The 21,262-nt window shown below is 39.5% G+C and overlaps 1 protein-coding gene across 3 annotated transcripts in view; it reads left to right on the forward strand.

Annotated features, from left to right (window-relative positions):
* ASIP (agouti signaling protein) overlaps positions 1-21,262 on the forward strand; it is a 176,173-nt gene that overhangs the window by 69,527 nt on the left and 85,384 nt on the right. The window lies entirely within an intron of this gene.

The raw sequence follows: 21,262 nt of genomic DNA on the forward strand, positions 1-21,262 counted from the left end.
CCCATCATGGCTCAGCAGTGATGAATCCAACTAGTACGCATGAGGACTCGGATTCCATCCCTGGCCTCACTCAGTGGGTTAAGGATCCAGTGTTGCTGTGAGCTGTGGTGTTAAGTCGCAGACGTGGCTCGGATCTGTTGTTGCTGTCCTGTGGTGTAGGGGGATAGCCTACAGCTCCAATTTGACCTCTAGCTTGGGAACTTCCATATGCTGCAGGTGCAGCCCTTAAAAAGACCAAAAAAAAAAAAAAAATAGTAAATAGCCTTCCCCAAAACACAAAATGTTTTGTGTTATAACCACATATACATTTATTATGTAAGTATATCCTATCACTTTTTATTCTACAAAATGCAAATGTAGCACAATTACTTTGGTTAGATGAGGAGCTGAATGGTTCTATATAGCAGGTCTTAACCGATCTATTTCTTAGTGAATGGCCACAATTAGTTTAATAAATATTTTTGAGCATTTACTGGACCAGTTTAGAGTGGAAAGTCTAAGCTGCTATTATAGAAAAACTCCAAAAACAGTTACTTAAACAAGATAAATGTGTATTTCTCCCTCATGCAACAACCTGGGAGGCAAGCATTCCAACAAGGAAAACAGAGATTGGGAGACAAAGCAATCTGTGCTGTACCAACCTTGTGCTAGGCCTTGTAGTGAGCCCAGGGACAGATCCAGGTTTTGAAAATCCAGAAGCTTCTGTTGCCAGATCTCGAAGAGATAGGGGAGGAGCCAGGATATATAAGAAGTTTGTTGCTAGGAAAAACATATAGTCAAGTATAAAAAGATTACTGCTGATCACGAAGAACAGACATCTTAAGTTAATGATTTCAGTGCTTTTCTATGTACAGGAAGATGCAAGAATTTGAAGTCATTGAAATGTTTCCTTAGATATATATCTTAACTATTTAGGGGCCAGCATAGCCAAAGCACAGAATGCTTCCTGTTTCTCTCCATCCTGTATTCCCCTCAGGGTACACTGTCCGTAGGACTGCAGTGGCTAATAACTTTATCCTCGTAGAACTGGAATCACAGGCAACATTTTTTTTCTTTACAGACTGAAACTAGATTTAAATGTTGAGGAACAATAGAAGATTAGGTAGAGACAAATGATGAAATGTCCTGCTGAGATGCCAGAGTGAGGCTTTTGGATTTGATTAGATCAAGAGTAGGCAAACTGTGGTCAGCAGGCAGGCCAGCCAAATCTGGCTTACCTCCTGTTTGTGTAAGTAAAGTTTTATTGGAACACCACCATCCCCACTTCTTTATATACTTCTAGATATTTTCCAGTGAAGGCAGAATTAAGTGATTGCTAAAGAGACCTTATGGTCCACAAAACCTTTATAGAAAGTTTGCTGGTCCCTGGGAATAACAGTAAAGATTTGATAAAAGTGGGATTTTAGAGAAAGACTTTGATTATCAGTTTAATCTAAGACTTACTGTAAGCTAAGACTGATCCAAGACTTAAGGCATTTGCAGATGTTTTCATACCTAAATGATGAGACTCTTCAGTCAAAGAACAGGGAAATATAAAATCCTTTAATAAAGAAGAGAATTAAGGTTTTATCGGAGACCACTTTAAAAAATCTGGTATATTGGAGTTGCCGTCATTTCAGTAACGAACCTAACTAGTATTTGTTAGGACGTGGGTTTGATCCCTGGCCTCACTCAGTGGGTTAAGGATCCAGCGTTGCTGTGAGCTGTGGTGTAGGTCACAACCGAGGCTCGGATCTGGCATTGCTGTGGCTGTGGTGTAGGCCAGCAGCTACAGCTCTGATTCAACCCCTAGCCTGGGAACTTCCATATGCAGCAAGTGCGGCCCTAAAGAGACAAAAAAAATATAAAAAATAAAAATCTGATATATTTACAGCTTTTTAACCAAAAGTCCAAAGCAGTTTTAAAAAACTGTAATTGAAATATTTCCTACTTTGCAGGAAAATTGTGCTTTAAGGAATACGTTAGGTTAAAATGAAACTCATTGTCTTGCTTTAAAACAGTTCTTGAATCATTATTTATTTTTCCTTGCTGTTCTTTTGTTTCTGAATCTTTCACAAACCAGTTGGGGCCAATTATCTTCCATGCAATTAAAATCAAATAGTTTTTTTTGTTTGCTTGTTTGTTTTGTCTTTGCTAGGGCCGCTCCTGAGGCATATGGAGGTTCCCAGTCTAGGGTTCTAATGGGAACTGTAGCTGCTGACCTACACCACAGCTCACAGCAACACCGGATCCTTAACCCACTGAGCAAGGCCAGGGATCGAACCTGCATCTCTCTGTGGAACAGTGGGTTAAGCTTAGGTCTCTGCAGAAGGGCAGGTTTTGTCCCTGGTGTGGTGCAGTGTGTTAAAGGATCCAGCATTGCTGCAGCTGCAGCTCAGATTCTATCCCTGGCTCATATGCTGTGAGTGTGGCCATATTTAAAAAAAAAAAAAGAAAGAGGAACTGTGTCATTTCACTTGCAAGGGACTGAAGCAAGAAGCATAATTTAACTCAGAGATTAATGTGAATAAAACAATGGTTCCTGAAAAGAAGTAAACTGATTCCTGTTATGTTATACTCCTTCACTGCCCATTCATCCCACTGAAACTACTGAGAGCAATTCTTTTTTTTTTTATTATTATTATTTTTTATTTTTTTTATTTTTTTTTTTAGCAATTCTAATCATACCTTTATCCATGTTCACAAAATGAAAGAAAAAAGAAACAGGGGAGCACCTATTATGTGCAAGGCAGTGTGCTATACACTCTACATATATTATTTCCTCTAACTCTTTTTTTTTTTTTTTTTTTTTTTTTTTTTTTTTTTTTTGTCTTTTGTCTTTTTTTGTTGTTGTTGTTGTTGTTGTTGTTGCTATTTCTTGGGCCGCTCCCGCGGCATATGGAGGTTCCCAGGCTAGGGGCAGATTCGGAGCTGTAGCCACCGGCCTACGCCAGAGCCACAGCAACGTGGGATCCGAGCCGCGTCTGCAACCTACACCACAGCTCACGGCAACGCCGGATCGTTAACCCACTGAGCAGGGGCAGGGACCGAACCCGAAACCTCATGGTTCCTAGTCGGATTCGTTAACCACTGCGCCACGACGGGAACTCCTCCTCTAACTCTTATTACATTATTGAGATTATTACTATTGCTCCTAAGACTTTACTCAAAGTTTCAAAAGGCCAGTCCAGAAGGCTGGGTAGGACTGAAGCAAAGGTCTGATGACTATGTTGTGATGCAGCCTTTTTGATCAAAAAAGACTTTGCTTATTCATAAGTGAAAGAAGGAAAAACAGCCTCAACAAAAAGATGAGGGAGTTCCTGTCGTGGCTCATTGGTTAACGAACCCGACTATCATCCATGAGGGTGCAGGTTCGATCCCTGGCCTTGCTCAGTGGGTTAAGGATCCGGTGTTGTATTGAGCTGTGGTGTAGGTCGCAGATGCAGCTCAGATCTCACGTTGTTGGCGTAGGCTGGCAGCTACAGCTCTGATTCGACCCCTCTCCTAGGAACTTCCATGTGCTGCGAGTGCGGCCCTAAAAAGACAAAAAAAAAAAAAAAAAAAAAAAAAAAGATGAGGGGGTAGGAAGAAAATGAAGTTGAGGAGCAAAATCCACTGACTCCACAATTTTGCCTACAGCATGTCTTGGTTTTTGATTATGTGGGGCAACTAATATAAAACAATAATCAAAAGAATGTTATTCATTGAGTTACAAGAGGACAGTGACAAATGAGAGCAAAAATGAAATTGTAAGGCCATTATAATGGACTTTTAAATCATTTTAACAATTAAAATAACCTCTCATCTATGTAGCTATGGTACTATAGAAGCATCATGCTTTGGGGGATAGGATCCATTTTTCCAGGACCTACTATAAGTCTTTTGAAGAAAGGCCCATCAAATAAAATAAGTTTAATTCTTTCAAGGATAATAATGAGCCCAATTTTAGGTAGGAACAGTGGATTCATTCAGTTTCAACACAAAGACTTCCTGAATGGAGACTTTATTTTTTCCATAAGTAGAAACTTCTAAAGACTTTAAAGACTCCCATGTCATTTGACATGATAGTTCCAGCCAGTTTGAAAGCAGCACTTATAAAACTTTTAGCAGTCTGCAGACCTGGAATCTAGTGTTGTTTCCTTGAACACTCAGTGGGTTAAGGATCTGGCTTTGCCGTGACCTGTGTGTAGGTAGCAGACATGGCTCGGATCCCATGTTGCTATGGCTGTGGCATAGCCGGTGGCTACAGCTCCAATTCCACCCCTAGCCTGGGAATCTCCATATGTCATGGGTATGGCCCTAAAAAGCCAAAAAAAAAAAAAAAAGAATACTTGTAAAAGTAGAAAGCAAAATAAGAGGTGATTTTTTTTCATTTCAAATAAATTATTTAAAACATTGTTTAAACCTATTGGATTTCTAACTAATAAGCATTATCTTATTCTTTCATATACCTTTATTTCCAAACTAGTCCATCATCTCTTTTTTGGACTCTAGATAGACTTCCAACAGGTCTATCGCTTATAATCTTACATCCTAACTAATCCATTCTCTAGCAGCCAAACTTGTCTTTTCAAAACACAAAACAGGATTTGCACAGTGACCATAATGGAGTGATAGTATTCAATTAGCTCTTCTGCAATAAAAAATATGAAACAGGACAAAATGTATGAAATAAATGTCTTTAGATGTTGGACATAGGCAGCAAGGACTGTGATTCCTGAGAGAAAGGAAACAAAAAAGATAAACCTCATGATTGCTCTTGCATTTTGCATGGAGGTAATTTTCAGCTACAGCATAGGGAGGGGGACCAAACAGAGTCTGATGATCTCACCAAGCCGAGGAAACAAATATTAGAATTCAAAGTTATGAGGTAGCTGGTTTTTTAGGGATGACATACCATGGAAAAGATATCTATTCAAAGAGGGAACACTTGATGTCTACACAGGGATCCCCTTGAATCCTTGCTATTTTGCTACTAATATTAAGCTACTTAGTTTTACATGTATTGGGTGATATTCTACTAGACTGAACAAAGAATAGCAACTACCAGAGATCACACTGGGGTAGGAGATATTCAAACTCCCACAAGCCAGAGTGAAGGGACATTGTTGAACATCCTGGCATTCACTGGAGACCCCGAAAGATCTTGCCTTAGGAATTTCAATAACCTAGTAATAGCAAAAAGATTATTCTAGAGCCTCTTTAACAAAACTTGAAAACATGCCTCAAAAGGATGAAGACAATCCTCAAGTAAATTACTACTTAAAAAAAAAAAAAAGGAAAAGAGGAGTTACCATCATGGCTCAGCAGTTAATGAACCTGACTAGTATCCATGAGGATGTGGTTCGATCCCTGGCCTTGCTCAGTGGTTAAGGATCTAGTATTGCCATGAGCTGTGGTGCAGGTGGCAGACGTGGCTTGGATCTCGTGTTACTGTGGCTCTGGTGTAGCCCGGTGCCTATAGCTCCGATTGGAACCTCCATATGCTGCTGGTGAGGCCCTAAAAAGACCAAAAAAAAAAAAAAAAAAGAAAAGAAAAAAAGGAAAAGAACTATCTGCTTGAACAAAACTCAATACTATTGAAGGAGACAACAAAATCCAAACACTCGACAATATAGCCTTCATAATATCCAAATACAATAAAAAGTCACTAGATAGGCAAAGAAGCAGGAAAATGTAACCTATGACAAGGAAAAAACAAATCAATACATAGACCCCCAAAATGACAAAACAGTATGATGAAAACAGTAGGCAAGGATTTTAAACAAGTTTTTATAAATATGTTCAAGGACATAGAAGAAGCTGTGAATATGATAAAGGAGATAGAAATTCAAGAACTGAAAAATAAACTATCTAGGATTTCCACTTTTGGAAAGATGGAGCAGATGTACTTTTCTCTATTCCTCTCACTAAGTACAGCTAAAAACACTGGGTATTACATATAAAACAAATATTAGAAGACTGAAAGATGGAAAGAAAAAAGCAGACTGACTAGGGACCTCAGGACCTGAGGAAAGACACAGTGATGAAGTCCCTTGTTTTCTTTTTGCCTAATGTCCCAAACAGTTATTATGAACAAGAGAGGTAAAGTTATTACGCTCCACCAGAACTGGTAAAATGAAGATACCGGTAGACTGTCATGTTATGTAATAAAATACCTACAGTGACCAATGAAATCTTTTCCTCTACGATAAGGCAAGGATGTCTTCTCTCACCATTTTTATTTAACATAGTGCCAGAAGTTCTAGTTACTGCAATAAAGCAAGAAAAGGAATGAAAAGACATATAGATAGGAGAGGAATAAATAAAACTGTCCCTATTTGCATACAATATAGTTGTCTATGTATAAAGTCCCAAGGAATCCACACAAAAAAAATCATGGTGCTATTACGTTAGTTCAGCAAGATTACAAGATCCAAGATATACAAAAATCAAGTTTATTTCTGTATACTGACTTTGGACATATGGACACCAAAATCAAAACTATAATACTATCCCCCCACACACAAAATGAAACTTTAAGAGTTCCCTGGTGGCCTAGCAGTAAAGGACCAGGCATTGTCATTGCTGTGGTTCAAGTTCAATCCCTGCCCCAGGAACTTCCACATGCCACAAGTGCAGCCAAAAAACAAAAACAAAAAACTACAATACCATTTGTAAATACATAAAACAACAAACAAAAAGAAACTACTTAGAGATAAACCTCTAACAAACCATGCTGAAAACTACAAACTGTTAAAAGAAATAAAAGATCTAAATATATGGAGAAATATACTATCTTCAAGGATTACAAGATTGCATAGTAAAGATGTCAGTTCTTCTCAAATTAAACTCAGTTTAATTCAATTTCTATCAAAATATCACAAGTTTTTTTTTCTGTAGAGACAGATAAGATTATTCTAAAATTTATATAGAAAGGCAAAGGAACTAGAATAGCCAAAACAATTTCAAAATATGAATAAAGTAGGGAAATCAGTCTACCTAATTTCTACACTTACTACATAATTAAAGTAGTCAAGACTGTGGTAATCAAATTTCTGAACTAAAAAATAAGAACAAAAACCTGAAGATACATTATATACAGGGTAATAATGATTAAGAATTGCTGACTTATCACAAACAGTATAAGCCATAAAACAATGGAATGACAGTTTTTAAAGTGCAGAAAGAAAAAACCTAACTCAGTATTCTATATCCAATAAAAATATTCTTCAAAATTAAGTGAAATAAAGAAATTAAAAGACAAAAGCTGACAGGAATTCCCTTTGTGGTTCAGCAGGTTAAGAATCCAACATTGGACCCATGAGGATATGGGTCCAATCCCTGGCCTTGCTTAGTGGGTTAAGGAACCAGCATTGCCACAAGCTGCAGTGTAGGTTGCAGATGCAGCTTGGATCTAGTGTGGCTGTGGCTGTGGCACAGGTTGGCAGCTGAAGCTCCAATTCAGCCCCTAGCCTGGGAACTTCCATATGTCATGGGTACAGCCCTAAAAAAGAAACAGAACAAAACAAAACTGTAAAGGAACTTCTTCAGGCAGAAGAACTTGATTCTATAATATGAACGAAGAGCATCAGAAATGATAACCATGTGGGTAAATATAAATGATTGTCCCTATCTTAATTTCTTTAAAAATAATTGACTGCTTAAAGAAAAAATAATAACAATGTATTATGGGATTTATAACATATTTAGAAGTAAAATATGAAAAAGTGCCAAAAGGCAGGAGGAGAGAAAGTGGAAACATTCTATTGTAAGATTCTATGGCCAAAATCAACTGATTTTTGACAAGAGTGCCAAGATCATTCAGCAAATGGTACTGGAACAACAGGATATCCGCATGCAAACAATGAAGTAGGGCCCATAATTCACACCACATGTAAAAAGAGTAGGGCCCATAATTCACACCACATGTAAAAATTAACTCAATGTGGTTCAAAAGCCTAAAGGTAAGAGCTAAAGCTATAAAACTCTTAGAACAATAAGATTAAAATCTGTTTGATCTTGCATTAGACAGTGGTTTCTTAGATATGACACCAAAAGCACAAGCAATCAGAGAAAAACCAAGTCAATTAGACCTCATCAAAAATGAAAACTGTTTTTCTTTTTAGGGTCACACCTGTAGCATATGGAAGTTTCCAGGCCTAGTGGTCAAATCGGAGCTGCAGCTGAGGCCTACACCACTGCCACAGCAACACCGAGTTCAAGCAGCATCTGAAACCTATGCCACAGCTTGAGGCAATGCTGGATCCTTAACCCACTGGGCAAGGCCAGGTTTCAAACCCGAGTCCTGATGGATATTAGTTGGGTTCGTTTCCACTGAGCCACAACAGGAACTCCTAAAGTAAAGTAATTTAAAGAGGAAGCCTTCAAAATACATAGCTCCTGGTGGGAAAATAAAGGCAAGTTATGAGTCAAAGATGACTCAATCAAGGATGGACTTTTTTAATACATGATATTAGGTCTTAACAGCCATTTGGAAAAAAATTAAATTAGATCTGTAACTAATGGCATAATAAGAATAAACTCCAAGTGGATTAGAGACCTAAGTGTAAAAAATGAAATCATATATTAGTAGAAATCACGTATCAGTAGAGTTCCTCTTAAACCTGAAAGTAGCAAAAAGTTTCCTAACTATGATGAAATTCAGAGCAATTTAAAAAGATTAATAAGTCAACAAATAACAAATGCTGGAGGGGGTGTGGAGAAATGGGAACCCTCCTACATTGTTGGTGGGAATGTAGATTGGTACAACCACTATGGAAAACAGAATGGAGGTACCTCAGAAAACTAAATATAGAACTACTGCATAACCCAGCAATCCCACTCCTGGGCATATATCTGGACAAAACTTTCCTTGGAAAGATACATGCACCTGTATGTTCACTGAAGCACTATATACAATAGCCAAGACATGGAAACAATCTAAACGTCCATTGACAGATGAATAGATTAAGAAGATGTGATATATGTACAGAATGGAATACTTCTCAGCCATAAAAAAGAACAAAATATTGTCATTTGCAGCAACAAGGGTGGAACTAGAGACTCTCTTACTAAGTGAAGTAAGACAGAAAGAGAAAGACAAATACCATTATGATATCACTTATATCTGGAGTCTAATATATGGCACAAATGAACCTTTCCACAGAAAAGACTCATGGACTTGGAGAACAGACTTGTGGTTGCCAAGGGAGAGGGAGTGGGATGGACTGGGAGTCTGCGGTTAATAGATGCAAACTGTTGCATTTGAAGTGGATAAGGAATGAGATCCTGCACAGGGAACTGTATGTAGTCACTTGTGATGGAACATGATGGAGGATAATGTGAGAAAAAGAATATATGTGTGTGTGTGTGTGTGTGTGTGTGTGTGTGTGTGTGAGAGAGACTGGGTCACTTTGCTGTACAGTAGGAAATTGACAGAACAGTGTAAACCAGCTATAATGAAAAACCAACTATAATGGAAAAAATGAAAATCATTAAAAAAATTGATAGGAGTTCCTTTCGTGGTTCAGTGGAAACGAATATGACTAGTAACCATGAGGGCATGGCTTTGATCCCTGGCCTTGCTCAGTGGGTTAAGGATCTAGCATTTCCATGAGCTGTGGTGTAGGTTGCAGATGCGGCTCAGATCTGGCATTGCTGTGGCTGTGATGTAGGCCAGTAGCTATGTCTCTGATTCAACTCCTAGTCTGGGAACCTCCATTTAGGTGTGGCCCTAAAAAGACAAAAAAAAAAAAAAAACTTTTTTTAATTAAAAAATTGATAAACTTTACTACATAAAATTTTTATTTTTTAAATTTTATTATTTTTTTGTCTTTTGTCTTTTTAGGGCCACACCCACAGCATATGAAGGTTCCCTAGGTCGAATGGGAGCTGTAGCCATAGCCACAGCAATGCAGGCTCCAAGCTGTGTTTGCAACCTATACCACAGCTTATGGCAACACAGGATCCTTAAGACACTGAGCAAGGCCACGGATTGAACCCATGTCCTCATGGATACGAATTGGGTTCGTTAACCGCTGAGTCACGATGGGAACTCCTGCATAAAATTTTTAAAGTTGTTCATGACCAGAAAAAAAATATTCCTTAAAGTCATAACACAACTCATATATAGGATGAAAATATTTGCTATGGATACCACAAAGGGCTAATATCCCTAGTGTATAAAGAATTATTAAAAATTGAATGGCAGGAGTTCCCTTGCAGCTCAGCAGAAACAAACCCAACTAGTATCTATGAGGATGCGGGTTCAATCCCTGGCCTCACTCAGTGGATTAAGGATACAGCATTGCTGCGAGCAGTGGTGTAGGCTGAAGATGCAGCTCGGATCTCGCATTGCTGTGGCTATGGCTGTGGCATAGGTTGGCAGCTGCAGCTCCGACTCAACCCCTAGCCTGGGAACTTCCATATACCTACCTGTGGTCCTAAAAAGAAAAAAAAAAAAAAAAAATGAGTGGCAAAGGAACAAAAACCTGAAAATGAGAAAAAGAAAAATGAGAAACAACCTAAACAGACTTTACACACACAACACACACATGATATAAAAATGGCCTTCAAATATATGAAAAAATGCTGGCAGGTCTAAATTATTTAAAGTAAAACAGATTTAAAATACATGAATGCTCAACGCTGTTATTCAACATAGTGTTGGAAGTCCTAGCCAGAGCAATTAGACAAACAAAGGAAATAAAAGACATCCAAATAGGAATAGAAGAGGTAAAACTGTCACTATACACCAATGACATGATAATATATATAGAAAACCCTAAGGTCTCAACCCAGAAACTACCTGAACTGGTTAACAAATTCAGCAAAGTAGCAGGATATAAGATTAACATCCAGAAATCAGTCACATTTCTATATACTAACAATGAAATATTAGAAAAGGGATACAAAAATACAATGCCTTTCAAAATTGTACCCGAAAAAATCAAATACCTGGGAATACACCTTACCAAGGAGGTGAAAGACTTATATGCTGAGACCTGTAAAACATTAATCAAGGAAATTAAAGAGGATATAAAGAAATGGAAAGATATTCCATGCTCCTGGGGTGGAAAAATTAACATTGTAAAAATGGCCATACTACCCAAAGCAATCTACAGTGTCAATGCAATCCCTATCAAATTACCCATGACATTTCTCACAGAACTAGAACAAACAATCCAAAATTTTATATAGAACCACAATTGCCAAAGCAATCCTGAGGAACAAAAACCAAGCAGGAGGCATAACTCTCCCAGATTTCAGGCAATATTACAAAGCCGCAGTAATCAAGACACTGTGGTACTGGTACCAAAACAGATACACAGACCAATGGAACACAATAGAGAACCCAGAAATAGACCCAGGCATCTATGGTCAATTAATCTTTGACAAAGAAGGCAAGAATATAAAATGGGAAAAAGACAATCTTTTCAGCAAGTATTGCTGGGAAGTCTGGACAGCTGCATGCAAATGAGTGAAACTAGAACACACCCTCACACCATGCACAAAAATAAACTCAAAATGGCTTAAAGACTTGAATGTAAGACAAGACACCACCAAACTCCCCGAAGAGAACATAGGCAAAACATTCTGACATCAACCCTACAAATGTTTTCTTGGGTCAGTCTCCCAAAGCAACAGAAATAAAAGCAAAAATAAACCAATGGGACCTATCAAACTGACAAGCTTTTGCACAGCAAAGGAAACCAAAAAGAAAACAAAAAGATAAGTTACAGAACGGGAAAAAAATTTCAAATGATGCAACTGACAAGGGCTTAATCTATAAAATATACAAACAGCTTATATACAACTCAACAGCAAAAAAGCCAACAACCCAACTGGAAAATGGGCAAAAGACCTGAATAGACATTTTTCCAAAAAGATATACAAATGGCCAACAAGTACATGAAAAAATGCTCAACATCACTGATTATTAGAGAAATGCAAATCAAAACTACCATGAGATACCACCTTACACCAGTCAGAATGGCCATCATTAATAATTCCACAAATAACAAATGCTGGAGAGGGTGTGGAGAAAAGGGAACCCTCTTGCACTGTTGGTGGCAATGTAAATTGGTACAACCACCATGGAAAACAGTATGGAGGTACCTTAGAAAACTATACATAGAACTACCATATGACCCAGCAATCCCACTCTTGGGCATATATCCAGACAAAACTTTCCTTGAAAAAGACACATGCACCCATATATTCATTGCAGCACTATTCACAATAGCCAAGACATGGAAACAATCTAAATGTCTATTGACAGATGATTGGATTAAGAAGTTGTGATATATGTACAGAATGGAATACTACTCAGCCATAAAAAAGAACAAAATAATGCCATCTGCAGCAACATGGACAGAACTAGAGACTCTCATACTGAGTGAAGTAAGTCAGAAAGAGAAAGACAAATACCATATGATTATCACTTATATCTGGAATCTAATATACAGCACAAACGAACCTATCCACAGAAAAGAAAATCATGGACTTGGAGAATAGACTCATGGTTGCTAAGGGGGATGGGGAGGGAGCAGGATGGATTGGGAACTTGAGGTTAATAGATGCAGACTATTGGAGTTCCCGTCGTGGCTCAGAGGTTAACGAATCCGACTAGGAACCATGAGGTTGCGGGTTCGTTCCCTGGCCTTGCTCAGTGGGTTAAGGATCTGGCGTTGCCGTGAGCTGTGGTGTGGGTCGCAGACGTGGCTCAGATCCTGTGTTGCTGTGGCTGTGGTGTAGGCCAGTGGCTATAGCTCCAATTCGACCACTAGCCTGGGAACCTCCATATGTCGCAGGAGCAGCCCTAGAAAAGGCAAAAAGAAAAAAAAAAAGATTACTAATCAGTTGACCTTAAAATTTTGATATTATTCAGGTGAGCCTAACCTTATCACATGAGCTCTTTAAGAGAATTTTCTCCCTCTGGTGGCAGAAGGAATGAGAGTAATTTGAAATGTGAGGGGGATTCTGCAGCTGGCCTTTTGCTATTTTCCACGGTGTGAGAGGGCCACAAGAGAAGTAATACATGCGCCCTCCAGGAGGTGAGAGGAGCCACCACTGTGAACCAGCAAGGACATGGGAAATTCAATTCTATACTTGCAAGGAACTAAATTCTGCTAATACCCTGAATGAGCTTGTGAGCGAACGCTTCCTTCATCAAGCCTCCAGATGAGTATGCAAACAGCCAAAAACCTTGATTTCAACTCTGTGAGACCCTTAGTAGTTAATCTGGCTATACTGCGTCAGCATATGGAACTGTGAGCGGCTAAATTTGTGGTAATTTATTATATAGTGTTAGAAAATTAATAAATTAATACAAATGGGCAAAATATAACCAATATCAGATTGGATGAAAAAGTAAAACCAAACTATATATTGTTTATAATAGATACACATATATAAGAATACAGAGTGAAAAATAGGTGCTTGCTTCAACAGCACATATACTAAAAAATTGGCACGATACAGAGAAGATTAGCATGGCCCCTGTGCAAGGATGACACGCAATTCATGGAGTGTTCCAGATTTTTTTATGATGCAACATGATAGAGGATAATGTGAGAAAAAGAATATATGTATGTGTGTGACTGGGTCACTTTGCTGTACAATAGAAATTGACAGAACACTGTAAACCAGCTATAATGGAAAAAATAAAAATCATTTTTAAAAAGAAAAATAGGCACAATACTATTAGTAATCATAAAAAAGCTAAAGTGGCTATATTAATATCTAATAAAGTAGATTTTAGGATAAATAAAGAGGAACTTTTCTTCTTTTATAAGTATAGTTGATTTACAATGTTGTGTCAATTTCTATAGCAAAGTGACATATATAAATATATACACATACCCAATTGCTTTCTTATCTTATATCATGGTCTGTCCCAAGAGATTATAGTTTCCTGTGCTATACAGTTGAACCTCATTGCTTATCCATTCTAAATGTAGTAGCTTGCATCTATTAACCCAAAACTGCCAGTCTATCCCCCTTCCTCCTCCTGCCCTCTTGGCAACCACAAGTCTGTTCTCTATGTCTATGAGTCTGTTTGTGTTTTGTTTGTGCCATATTTTAGATTCTACATGTAAGTGATATCATATGGTATTTGTCTTTCTCTTTATGACTTACTTCACTTAGTATGATAATCTCTAGTTGTACCCATGTTGCTGCAAATGGAATTATTTCATTCTTTTTAATGTCTGAGTAGTATTCCACTGTATATGTGTACCACATCTTCTTAATCCATTCATCTGTCAATGGACATTTAGGTTGCTTCCATGTCTTGGCTATTGTGAATAGTGCTGCAGTAAACATACGGGTGCATATATATATTTTTTTTTTCCTTTTTAGGTCCACACCTGGAAGTGCAGAAGTTCCCAGGCTAGGGGTCAAATCAGAGCTGCAGCTGCCAGCCTATGACACAGCCACAGCAATGCCAGATCCAAGTCATGTCTGTGACCTACACCACAGCTTGTGGCAATGTGGGATCCTTTAACTCACTGAGTAAGGCTAGGGATCGAATCCACATACTCATGGATACTAGTTGAGTTCTAAACTTGCTGAGCCACAACAGGAACTCCATGCATGTATCTTTTTGAATTATAGTTTTGTTTAGATATATGCCCAGGAGTGGGTCTGCTGGATCATATACTAGTTCTATATTTAGTTTTCTGAGGAACCTCTGTACTGTTTCCATAATGAGGAAGCTTTCTTAATGATAAAATGTCTTTCGTTAAAAAGATACAGTTCTAAATGTGAATTCATATAATAACAAAGTTTCCAAGTATATAAAGTAAGGAGTACTCTTGTGGTGCAGTGGATTAAGGAGCCAGTGTTGTCATTGCAGTGGTTATGGTTGCTACCCTGGCATGTGTTTAATCCCTGGCCAGGGAAATTTCACATGCTATGGGTGTGGCAAAAAAAAAATCCATAAAGTAAAACCTGGTGGATGGAAGGAAAAACAAACAATACACAATTATAGTTGGAGTTCTCAACACCCTTCTCTTGGTAATTGATAGAACAGGTAGCCATAAAATAAGTAAAGAATCCATGAATAATACAATGTAAACCAACTGGACCCAATTGCCATTTATTGAAGTCTCCTCCCCGAACTAAAGACTATACATTCTTTTCAAGCACATCTGGAATAAACATTACTATAGACCATATGCTAAACCATGCAATAAGTATTAATACAGTTTAAAAGTTTGAACTAATACAGAATATACTGTCTTACCTATTACTTAGCCACAACAGAATTATATTAAAAATAATAATGCAAAGTTATCTGGAAAATAGTTATCAAATATTTTAATATTAAGCAAACATGTTCTTTACCAATTCATGGATCAAAGAGAAAAGTCAAAAGAAATCAGAAAATATTTTAAAGGGAATGATAATTAAAACCACATATCAAAAGTTGGGGGATGCAATTATGTAGTCATTATAAGTTTATACCTCTAAGTTCTTGTATTAAAAAAGAAGAAAGATGTAAGATCAAATGCTCTAAATTTCCACATTAAGAAGCAAGGAAAAAGAGAGCAAATAAATGCAGAGTAAGCAAAAGGCAGGTCATTATGAATGTAAGAATGGAAATCGGTGAAATAGAAGATAGTCAAAAACTTGGGAAAATTAGTGAAATTAAAAGTATGTTCTGGAGCCATCGTGGCTCAGCGGTTAACAAACCTGACTAGCATCCATGAGGATGTGGATTTGATCCCTGGCCTTGTTCAGTGCGTTAAGGATCTGGTGTGGCTGTAGCTGTGGTGTAGGCTGGTGGCTACAGCTTGGATTGGACCCCAAGCCTGGGAACCTCCATATGCTATGGGTGCGGCCCTAAAAAGGCAAAAAAAAATTTTAAAGTATGTTCTATGAAAAAGTTAACAAAATTGATAATCTCTACAAAACCGATTAGGAAAAAAAAGAGACAGGAGTTCCCACAGCTGCTTAAGAATCCAGCGTTGTCTCTGAGATGGTACAGGTTCAATCCCTGGCCCTGCACAGTGGGTTAAGGATCCAACGTTGCCACAGCTCAGGCTACCATGTGGGACACAGCTCAGGTTTGATTCCTGGCTCAGGAAATTCTATATGCCCCAAGTGCAGCTGAAAAAAAAAGAAAAAAAGAGGAAACGATAGATTACTTTCTCTGATCTCCTTGTCTCCAGATGTGTCACATCAATCTACCTTCTACAGCTCTGTTAGTGCAATTCTCCTGCGGCAAATGGAGGTTCCCTGGCTAGGGGTTGAATTGGAGCTATAACTACCTGCTGGCCTACACCACAGCAACAGCAACACCAGATCCGAGCCGCATCTGTGACCTACACCGCAACTCACGGCAACACCAGATCCTTAACCCACTGAGTGAGGCCAGGGATCAAACCCACATCCTCTTGGATACTAATCAGGCTCGTTACTGCTGAGCCACAGTGGGAATTTCCAATACAATATTTGTGAATTAAACCTGATTATATGTCTCTCCTGCTTAGAACCTTTCAGCAACACCGCAAGGTATGGTGTAGGCTCCTTAATCTGCTCTGTAAAAAGCCCTCCCTGTCTGTTTTCTCCTTATCCTTTGTGCCCTTCCTGCCCTCATCCTTGTTTCCCTCCACATATTTGCTACCACTGGCCTTTCTGTCTGAAATGTGGTCTCCTTCTGCTGTCTTTCTCCGACTCCCCTGCCCCCGCCACCCCCTCATAACTAAGTCCTATTCATCATTTAAGGTTAAGCTCAAGTGTCACTTCTTCAGAGAAGCCTTCCCTGACTAGCCCCATTCCCAGGGCCCATCAGGTGCTGGCTTATCTTATGTATGCCTTTGTCAATGCACAAGCCTCATTTATTATTTTTATAATTACATTATATGTATCTCTTCTTCTGGACTGTAAACTGTAGGCAAGAACAATGAAGAAGAGAAATCCATGCACAAGTCTGCACTGCCCCCAGGTGGCCACATCAGAGCTCTGGTGTGGGAAGCAGAATACCCAAGTTAGGTATGTCTCAGCTGGACACCCAGCAGTGGGGAGACCAGGGGAGAAGCCAAGACATGCAATCATCAAATTGGGTACTGGAATATTTAAGGAATGCCTTTCTTCAATATCACTGTGTGATTTTTGGCATAAACTTAAGACATATTCAGAGAAGTCAGTTCAGTTCACCACCTAAAATGTTTGAGGACTTAGGGCTACAGAATCCTAAGAAAGCTAAAATAATTTTTCAGTTTTTACCATAAGATTTTTTTTTAGAGCTAAGACTAATTTTCTCATATTCAATCACTCAATTATTGGGGCCTTAGTTTATGCCATGCACTATACTAGAAATGGTGGCTATAAAGACATCGTCCCTGCCTACAAAGATTTTACAGTCCAGAAGAAGAGATAAATATAATGTAATTATAAAAATAATAAATAGCAATAATAAAGAGGCTTGTGTGTTGACAAAGGCATACATATGATAAGCCAGCACCTGACGGACCTTAGGAATGGGGCTAGTCAGGTAGGCTCCTCTGAAGATGCGACACTTGAGATTAACCTTAAATGATGAATAAGGTTACTTCCTCTCCCCTCCTCTTCATTCATTCTCCCCATGCTATGACTTCACTCATTTTGTATCCGCAGCTCTTAGCATAATGCTTGGCACATAGGAAATACTTAACAAACATTTGTTGAATATGATGAAAGCTGCAAGGCATTGAGCAAAATATGGTTCTTTTATTTTCACTTTCTATTTCCATTTCTCAGGAGATTTTGGTTACTGGTGCCAATTTCCTCTTCTAATCATTTCTGTTCTTTCTGGGCCATATGCATCCCATTCCAATTTTACCTAGCTTTCTTTGGCTAGCTCTCACAACCCACTCCATTCATTTATTTCATCATTCAGCACATGTTTATTAAACATCTGCTGTTCTGCAGGCACTACTCAGGCATTGAGGATACAGCAGTGGAAAATATAGATGGGATATTTTCATGGAGCTTACATTATGGCTGAATAACTAAACTAAAAACAAGTAAACAAACAAGATAATTTCAAATAATGATGAGTTCTAGAGAGGAAATAAAGTGATGTGCTAGGGAGTGAAGAGAGGTTAGTCAGGTGAGCCCTCTTTGAGGAGGAGACATTGAAATCTGGAAGACAAGGAGGAGAAATCGATTTGAGGATCTGCAGGGGGAAAAGGCAAGTACGCAGGCCTAGATAAGATCAAATGACTGAAAATTATCAAGCATTATATCCTTAGCCCATCAATATCCCTTCATCTCTTTCACTAGAGAAGCTTTAATCCCTTCTGAGAAGTGATTGACTTCCCTTAACTTCCACCATCTCTACCACTCAAATCATAAAATTTTCTTCAGTGGATCTCATTGAAGCTCATCTGAAGTTCATCTGATGGAAATACCAATCTATGGGATTAGAGGCTTTATGTGGTCCCTTTTGTGGGAATCTATTTTAAGGGGCTTCCTCCCCTATCATTTCCAGAAGGACTAGATGCTGCCCTCCCAAGTCTAGGAAAGGTTCATCTCACAGGAACATCTCTCAGATGGAAATCCAGGGGTAGCATGAAGGGGAAAAACACAATTCTCTGGACAGACAACCATGAGTGCGAGAGCTTAGAGTCCACTTCAGTGAATCCCAGGACTGTCTCCTCACCCCATGGCCTTTTTTTTTTTTTTTTTTAGGGCCATACCCAAGGCACATGGAATTTCCCAGTCTAGGGGTTGAATCAGAGCTACAGCTGCCAGCCTATGCCACAGCCACAGCCACGAGGGATCCAAGCCCCTGAGACCTACATTACAGGTCACGACAATGCCAGATCCTTAACCCACTGGGCAAGGCCAGGGATTGAACCCTTGTCCTCATGGATACTAGTCGGGTTTGTTTCTGCTGTGCCACAGTGGGAACTCCCCTATGGCCATTCTTGTTACCATTTCTCCACACTGTGTGTTGCCCTCCACTGGGCTGTCATGCCCAGCTGGTGAGGGAATCCAAAAGAGTTGGCCTCCTCTCTTAGATGCCTGAGCAGTGGTTTAAAGGGGCCGAGGGCTTCCTGCAGCCGGAGACATGAAATGCTCTTAGTAAGCCAGGAGCCAGAATCAAAACCATATGGTTTGCTTTGCAGCAAAGATCACAGGGCCTGAAAAATTAGAGTAAGGAGGGGACAAGTTTTCGGGGTAAGGCCAATGTGCCTATCCTAATCCTAGCAGCCCTGTACTCTTACCTGAGATCCCTCCTGTCCTTGAACTCCTGGCCATTTGGACTCTCCTCAGGCCCAGACTGGTAGAAGTTCCAACAATAAAGTCAGGAAGACTGAGATTATCCACCCCCAGTACATCCTTGTCCCCTAAAATCCTCTTCAACAGATGGTTCCTAAATGAAGACTCTCCTTACTTACTCTTATCTCTAATGAATTGACATATATATCCCACATCTTAAAAATATTAAACTAGCAGCCCTTTATCTGCTTTAAAAAACTGTGAATCTAAAATTTTTCTTACATTTTTAAATTTGTCTTAGATCTTTCCAAGGTGCTCCTGAGGTAGAATCCATAAGCATCAAAAAGAAATGCAGGAGATCCTGCAGTGGTTAACAAATCCTACTAGGAACCATGAGGTTGCAGGTTCGATCCCTAGCCTTGCTCAGTGGGTTAAGGACCTGACGTTGCCATGAGCTGTAGTGTAGGTTGCAGATGTGGCTACAGCTCTGATTAGACCCCTAGCCTGGGAACCTCCATATGCAGTGGGAGTGGCCCTAGAAAAGGCAAAAAGACAATAAATAAACAAATAAATAAATATTTTATATATATATATAAATGCATGCTGGCATTCCCTGGTGGTACAGTGGGTTAAGGAGCCAGCATTGTCACTGCTGTGGCGTGGGTTTGGTCGCTGGCTGGGGAACTTCTTTATGCCATAAGCTTGGCCAATAAGAAAAAAGAAAAAAAGAAATTCATGCTTATGACTACTTCTAAAAGGATAAACTACATGGACCTAATGTGGAAGCCTGGATTTGGATTTGCTTTAGGACTTCAAATGCCAGGGCTTCTGTTAGTTCCAGTGGGTTCCTGTCCTTACTGATACGTGAGCCAGGATTGTTTACAGACAAGTTGGGGAGGAGGGGCTGCATGCCTGGAGCTAGGATAGCCTGCAGTGTCATCTGCTGAGCAGACCAAGGCCAAGGCACTTGAGGAAAGGTTGAATCCTAATTCTCTATCTACCCCACTGCCTTTCTGCTCCTCTGACCCTAAACCACCACTTCAGTGGCTACCTGTAAAAGGCAGCATTTGTGGGAAAAGGCCTATGTCCACAACTCTCCATTTCCATGCAGAAGGGTTTGGGGTGGATGCTTTTGCTTTAGGGCTCAGACTGACCCATAAACGGGAAGAACATTCCAAGTTGCTCTTTACTATAAGGAAGGGGTAGAGGGAGTTCCCTTGTGGGGTTAAGGATCTGGTATTGTCACTTCAGCAGCTCAGGTTGCTCCTGTGGCACAGGTTCGATCCCTGGCTCAGAAACTTCTTCATGCTGCAGGCACAGCCAAAAAAAAGGAAAAAATGGGTACAGCCTCAATGCCTCAGAGTTGAGAGCCTGCCCCATAAGCCTCTCCCACAATCTATTCACCCAGGGCTAGTCTGCAGTATGCTGGGTCATGGAAGAAAAAGCAAAAGCAAAAAACAAAATGAAACAAATAAACATGAATTTTCCTAACTTTCATCTGTAGGTAATTTTTTTTTTTTTTTTTTGTCTTTTTGCCTTTTCTTGAGCCACTCCCGCCGCATATGGAGGTTCCCAAGCTAGCGGTATAATCAGAGCTGTAGCCACTGGCCTATGCCAGAGCCACAGCAACGCAGGATCTGAGCTGCGTCTGCCACCTACACAGCTCACGGCAACACCAGATTCTTAACCCACTGAGCAAGGCCAGGGATCGAACCCACAACCTCATGGTTCCTAGTCAGATTCATTAACCACTGAGCCATGACAGGAACTCCTCATCTGTAGGTAATTTCTTGAATGGGAAGGGAAACAGAAAGTCTGACAGAGATGATGGTTCTCCTCCTTGGCTGTTGCTGAAAGTAAGTGTTTACAAGGTTGATGGTGGGATTTTGTCTTAAGCTTCCCAAAGGAGCAAGAACATTCCTGTGCCTGCCTCCCAGAACCCCTGATTTGCTCCACTATATGCTGATGTCAAAGCAGGGAGCAAGCTCCTGAAGCCCTTTGGCTCCAAACACCCTCAAAGACAAGCCCCTGGTGGTAGGAGCTTCAACCATGCAGGATATTTAGAAAAGCTGGAGTTAAGCCTTTGCTT

The sequence above is a fragment of the Sus scrofa genome, chromosome 17 (genome assembly GCF_000003025.6).
Source record: "Sus scrofa isolate TJ Tabasco breed Duroc chromosome 17, Sscrofa11.1, whole genome shotgun sequence".
Classification (NCBI taxonomy): domain Eukaryota; kingdom Metazoa; phylum Chordata; class Mammalia; order Artiodactyla; family Suidae; genus Sus; species Sus scrofa.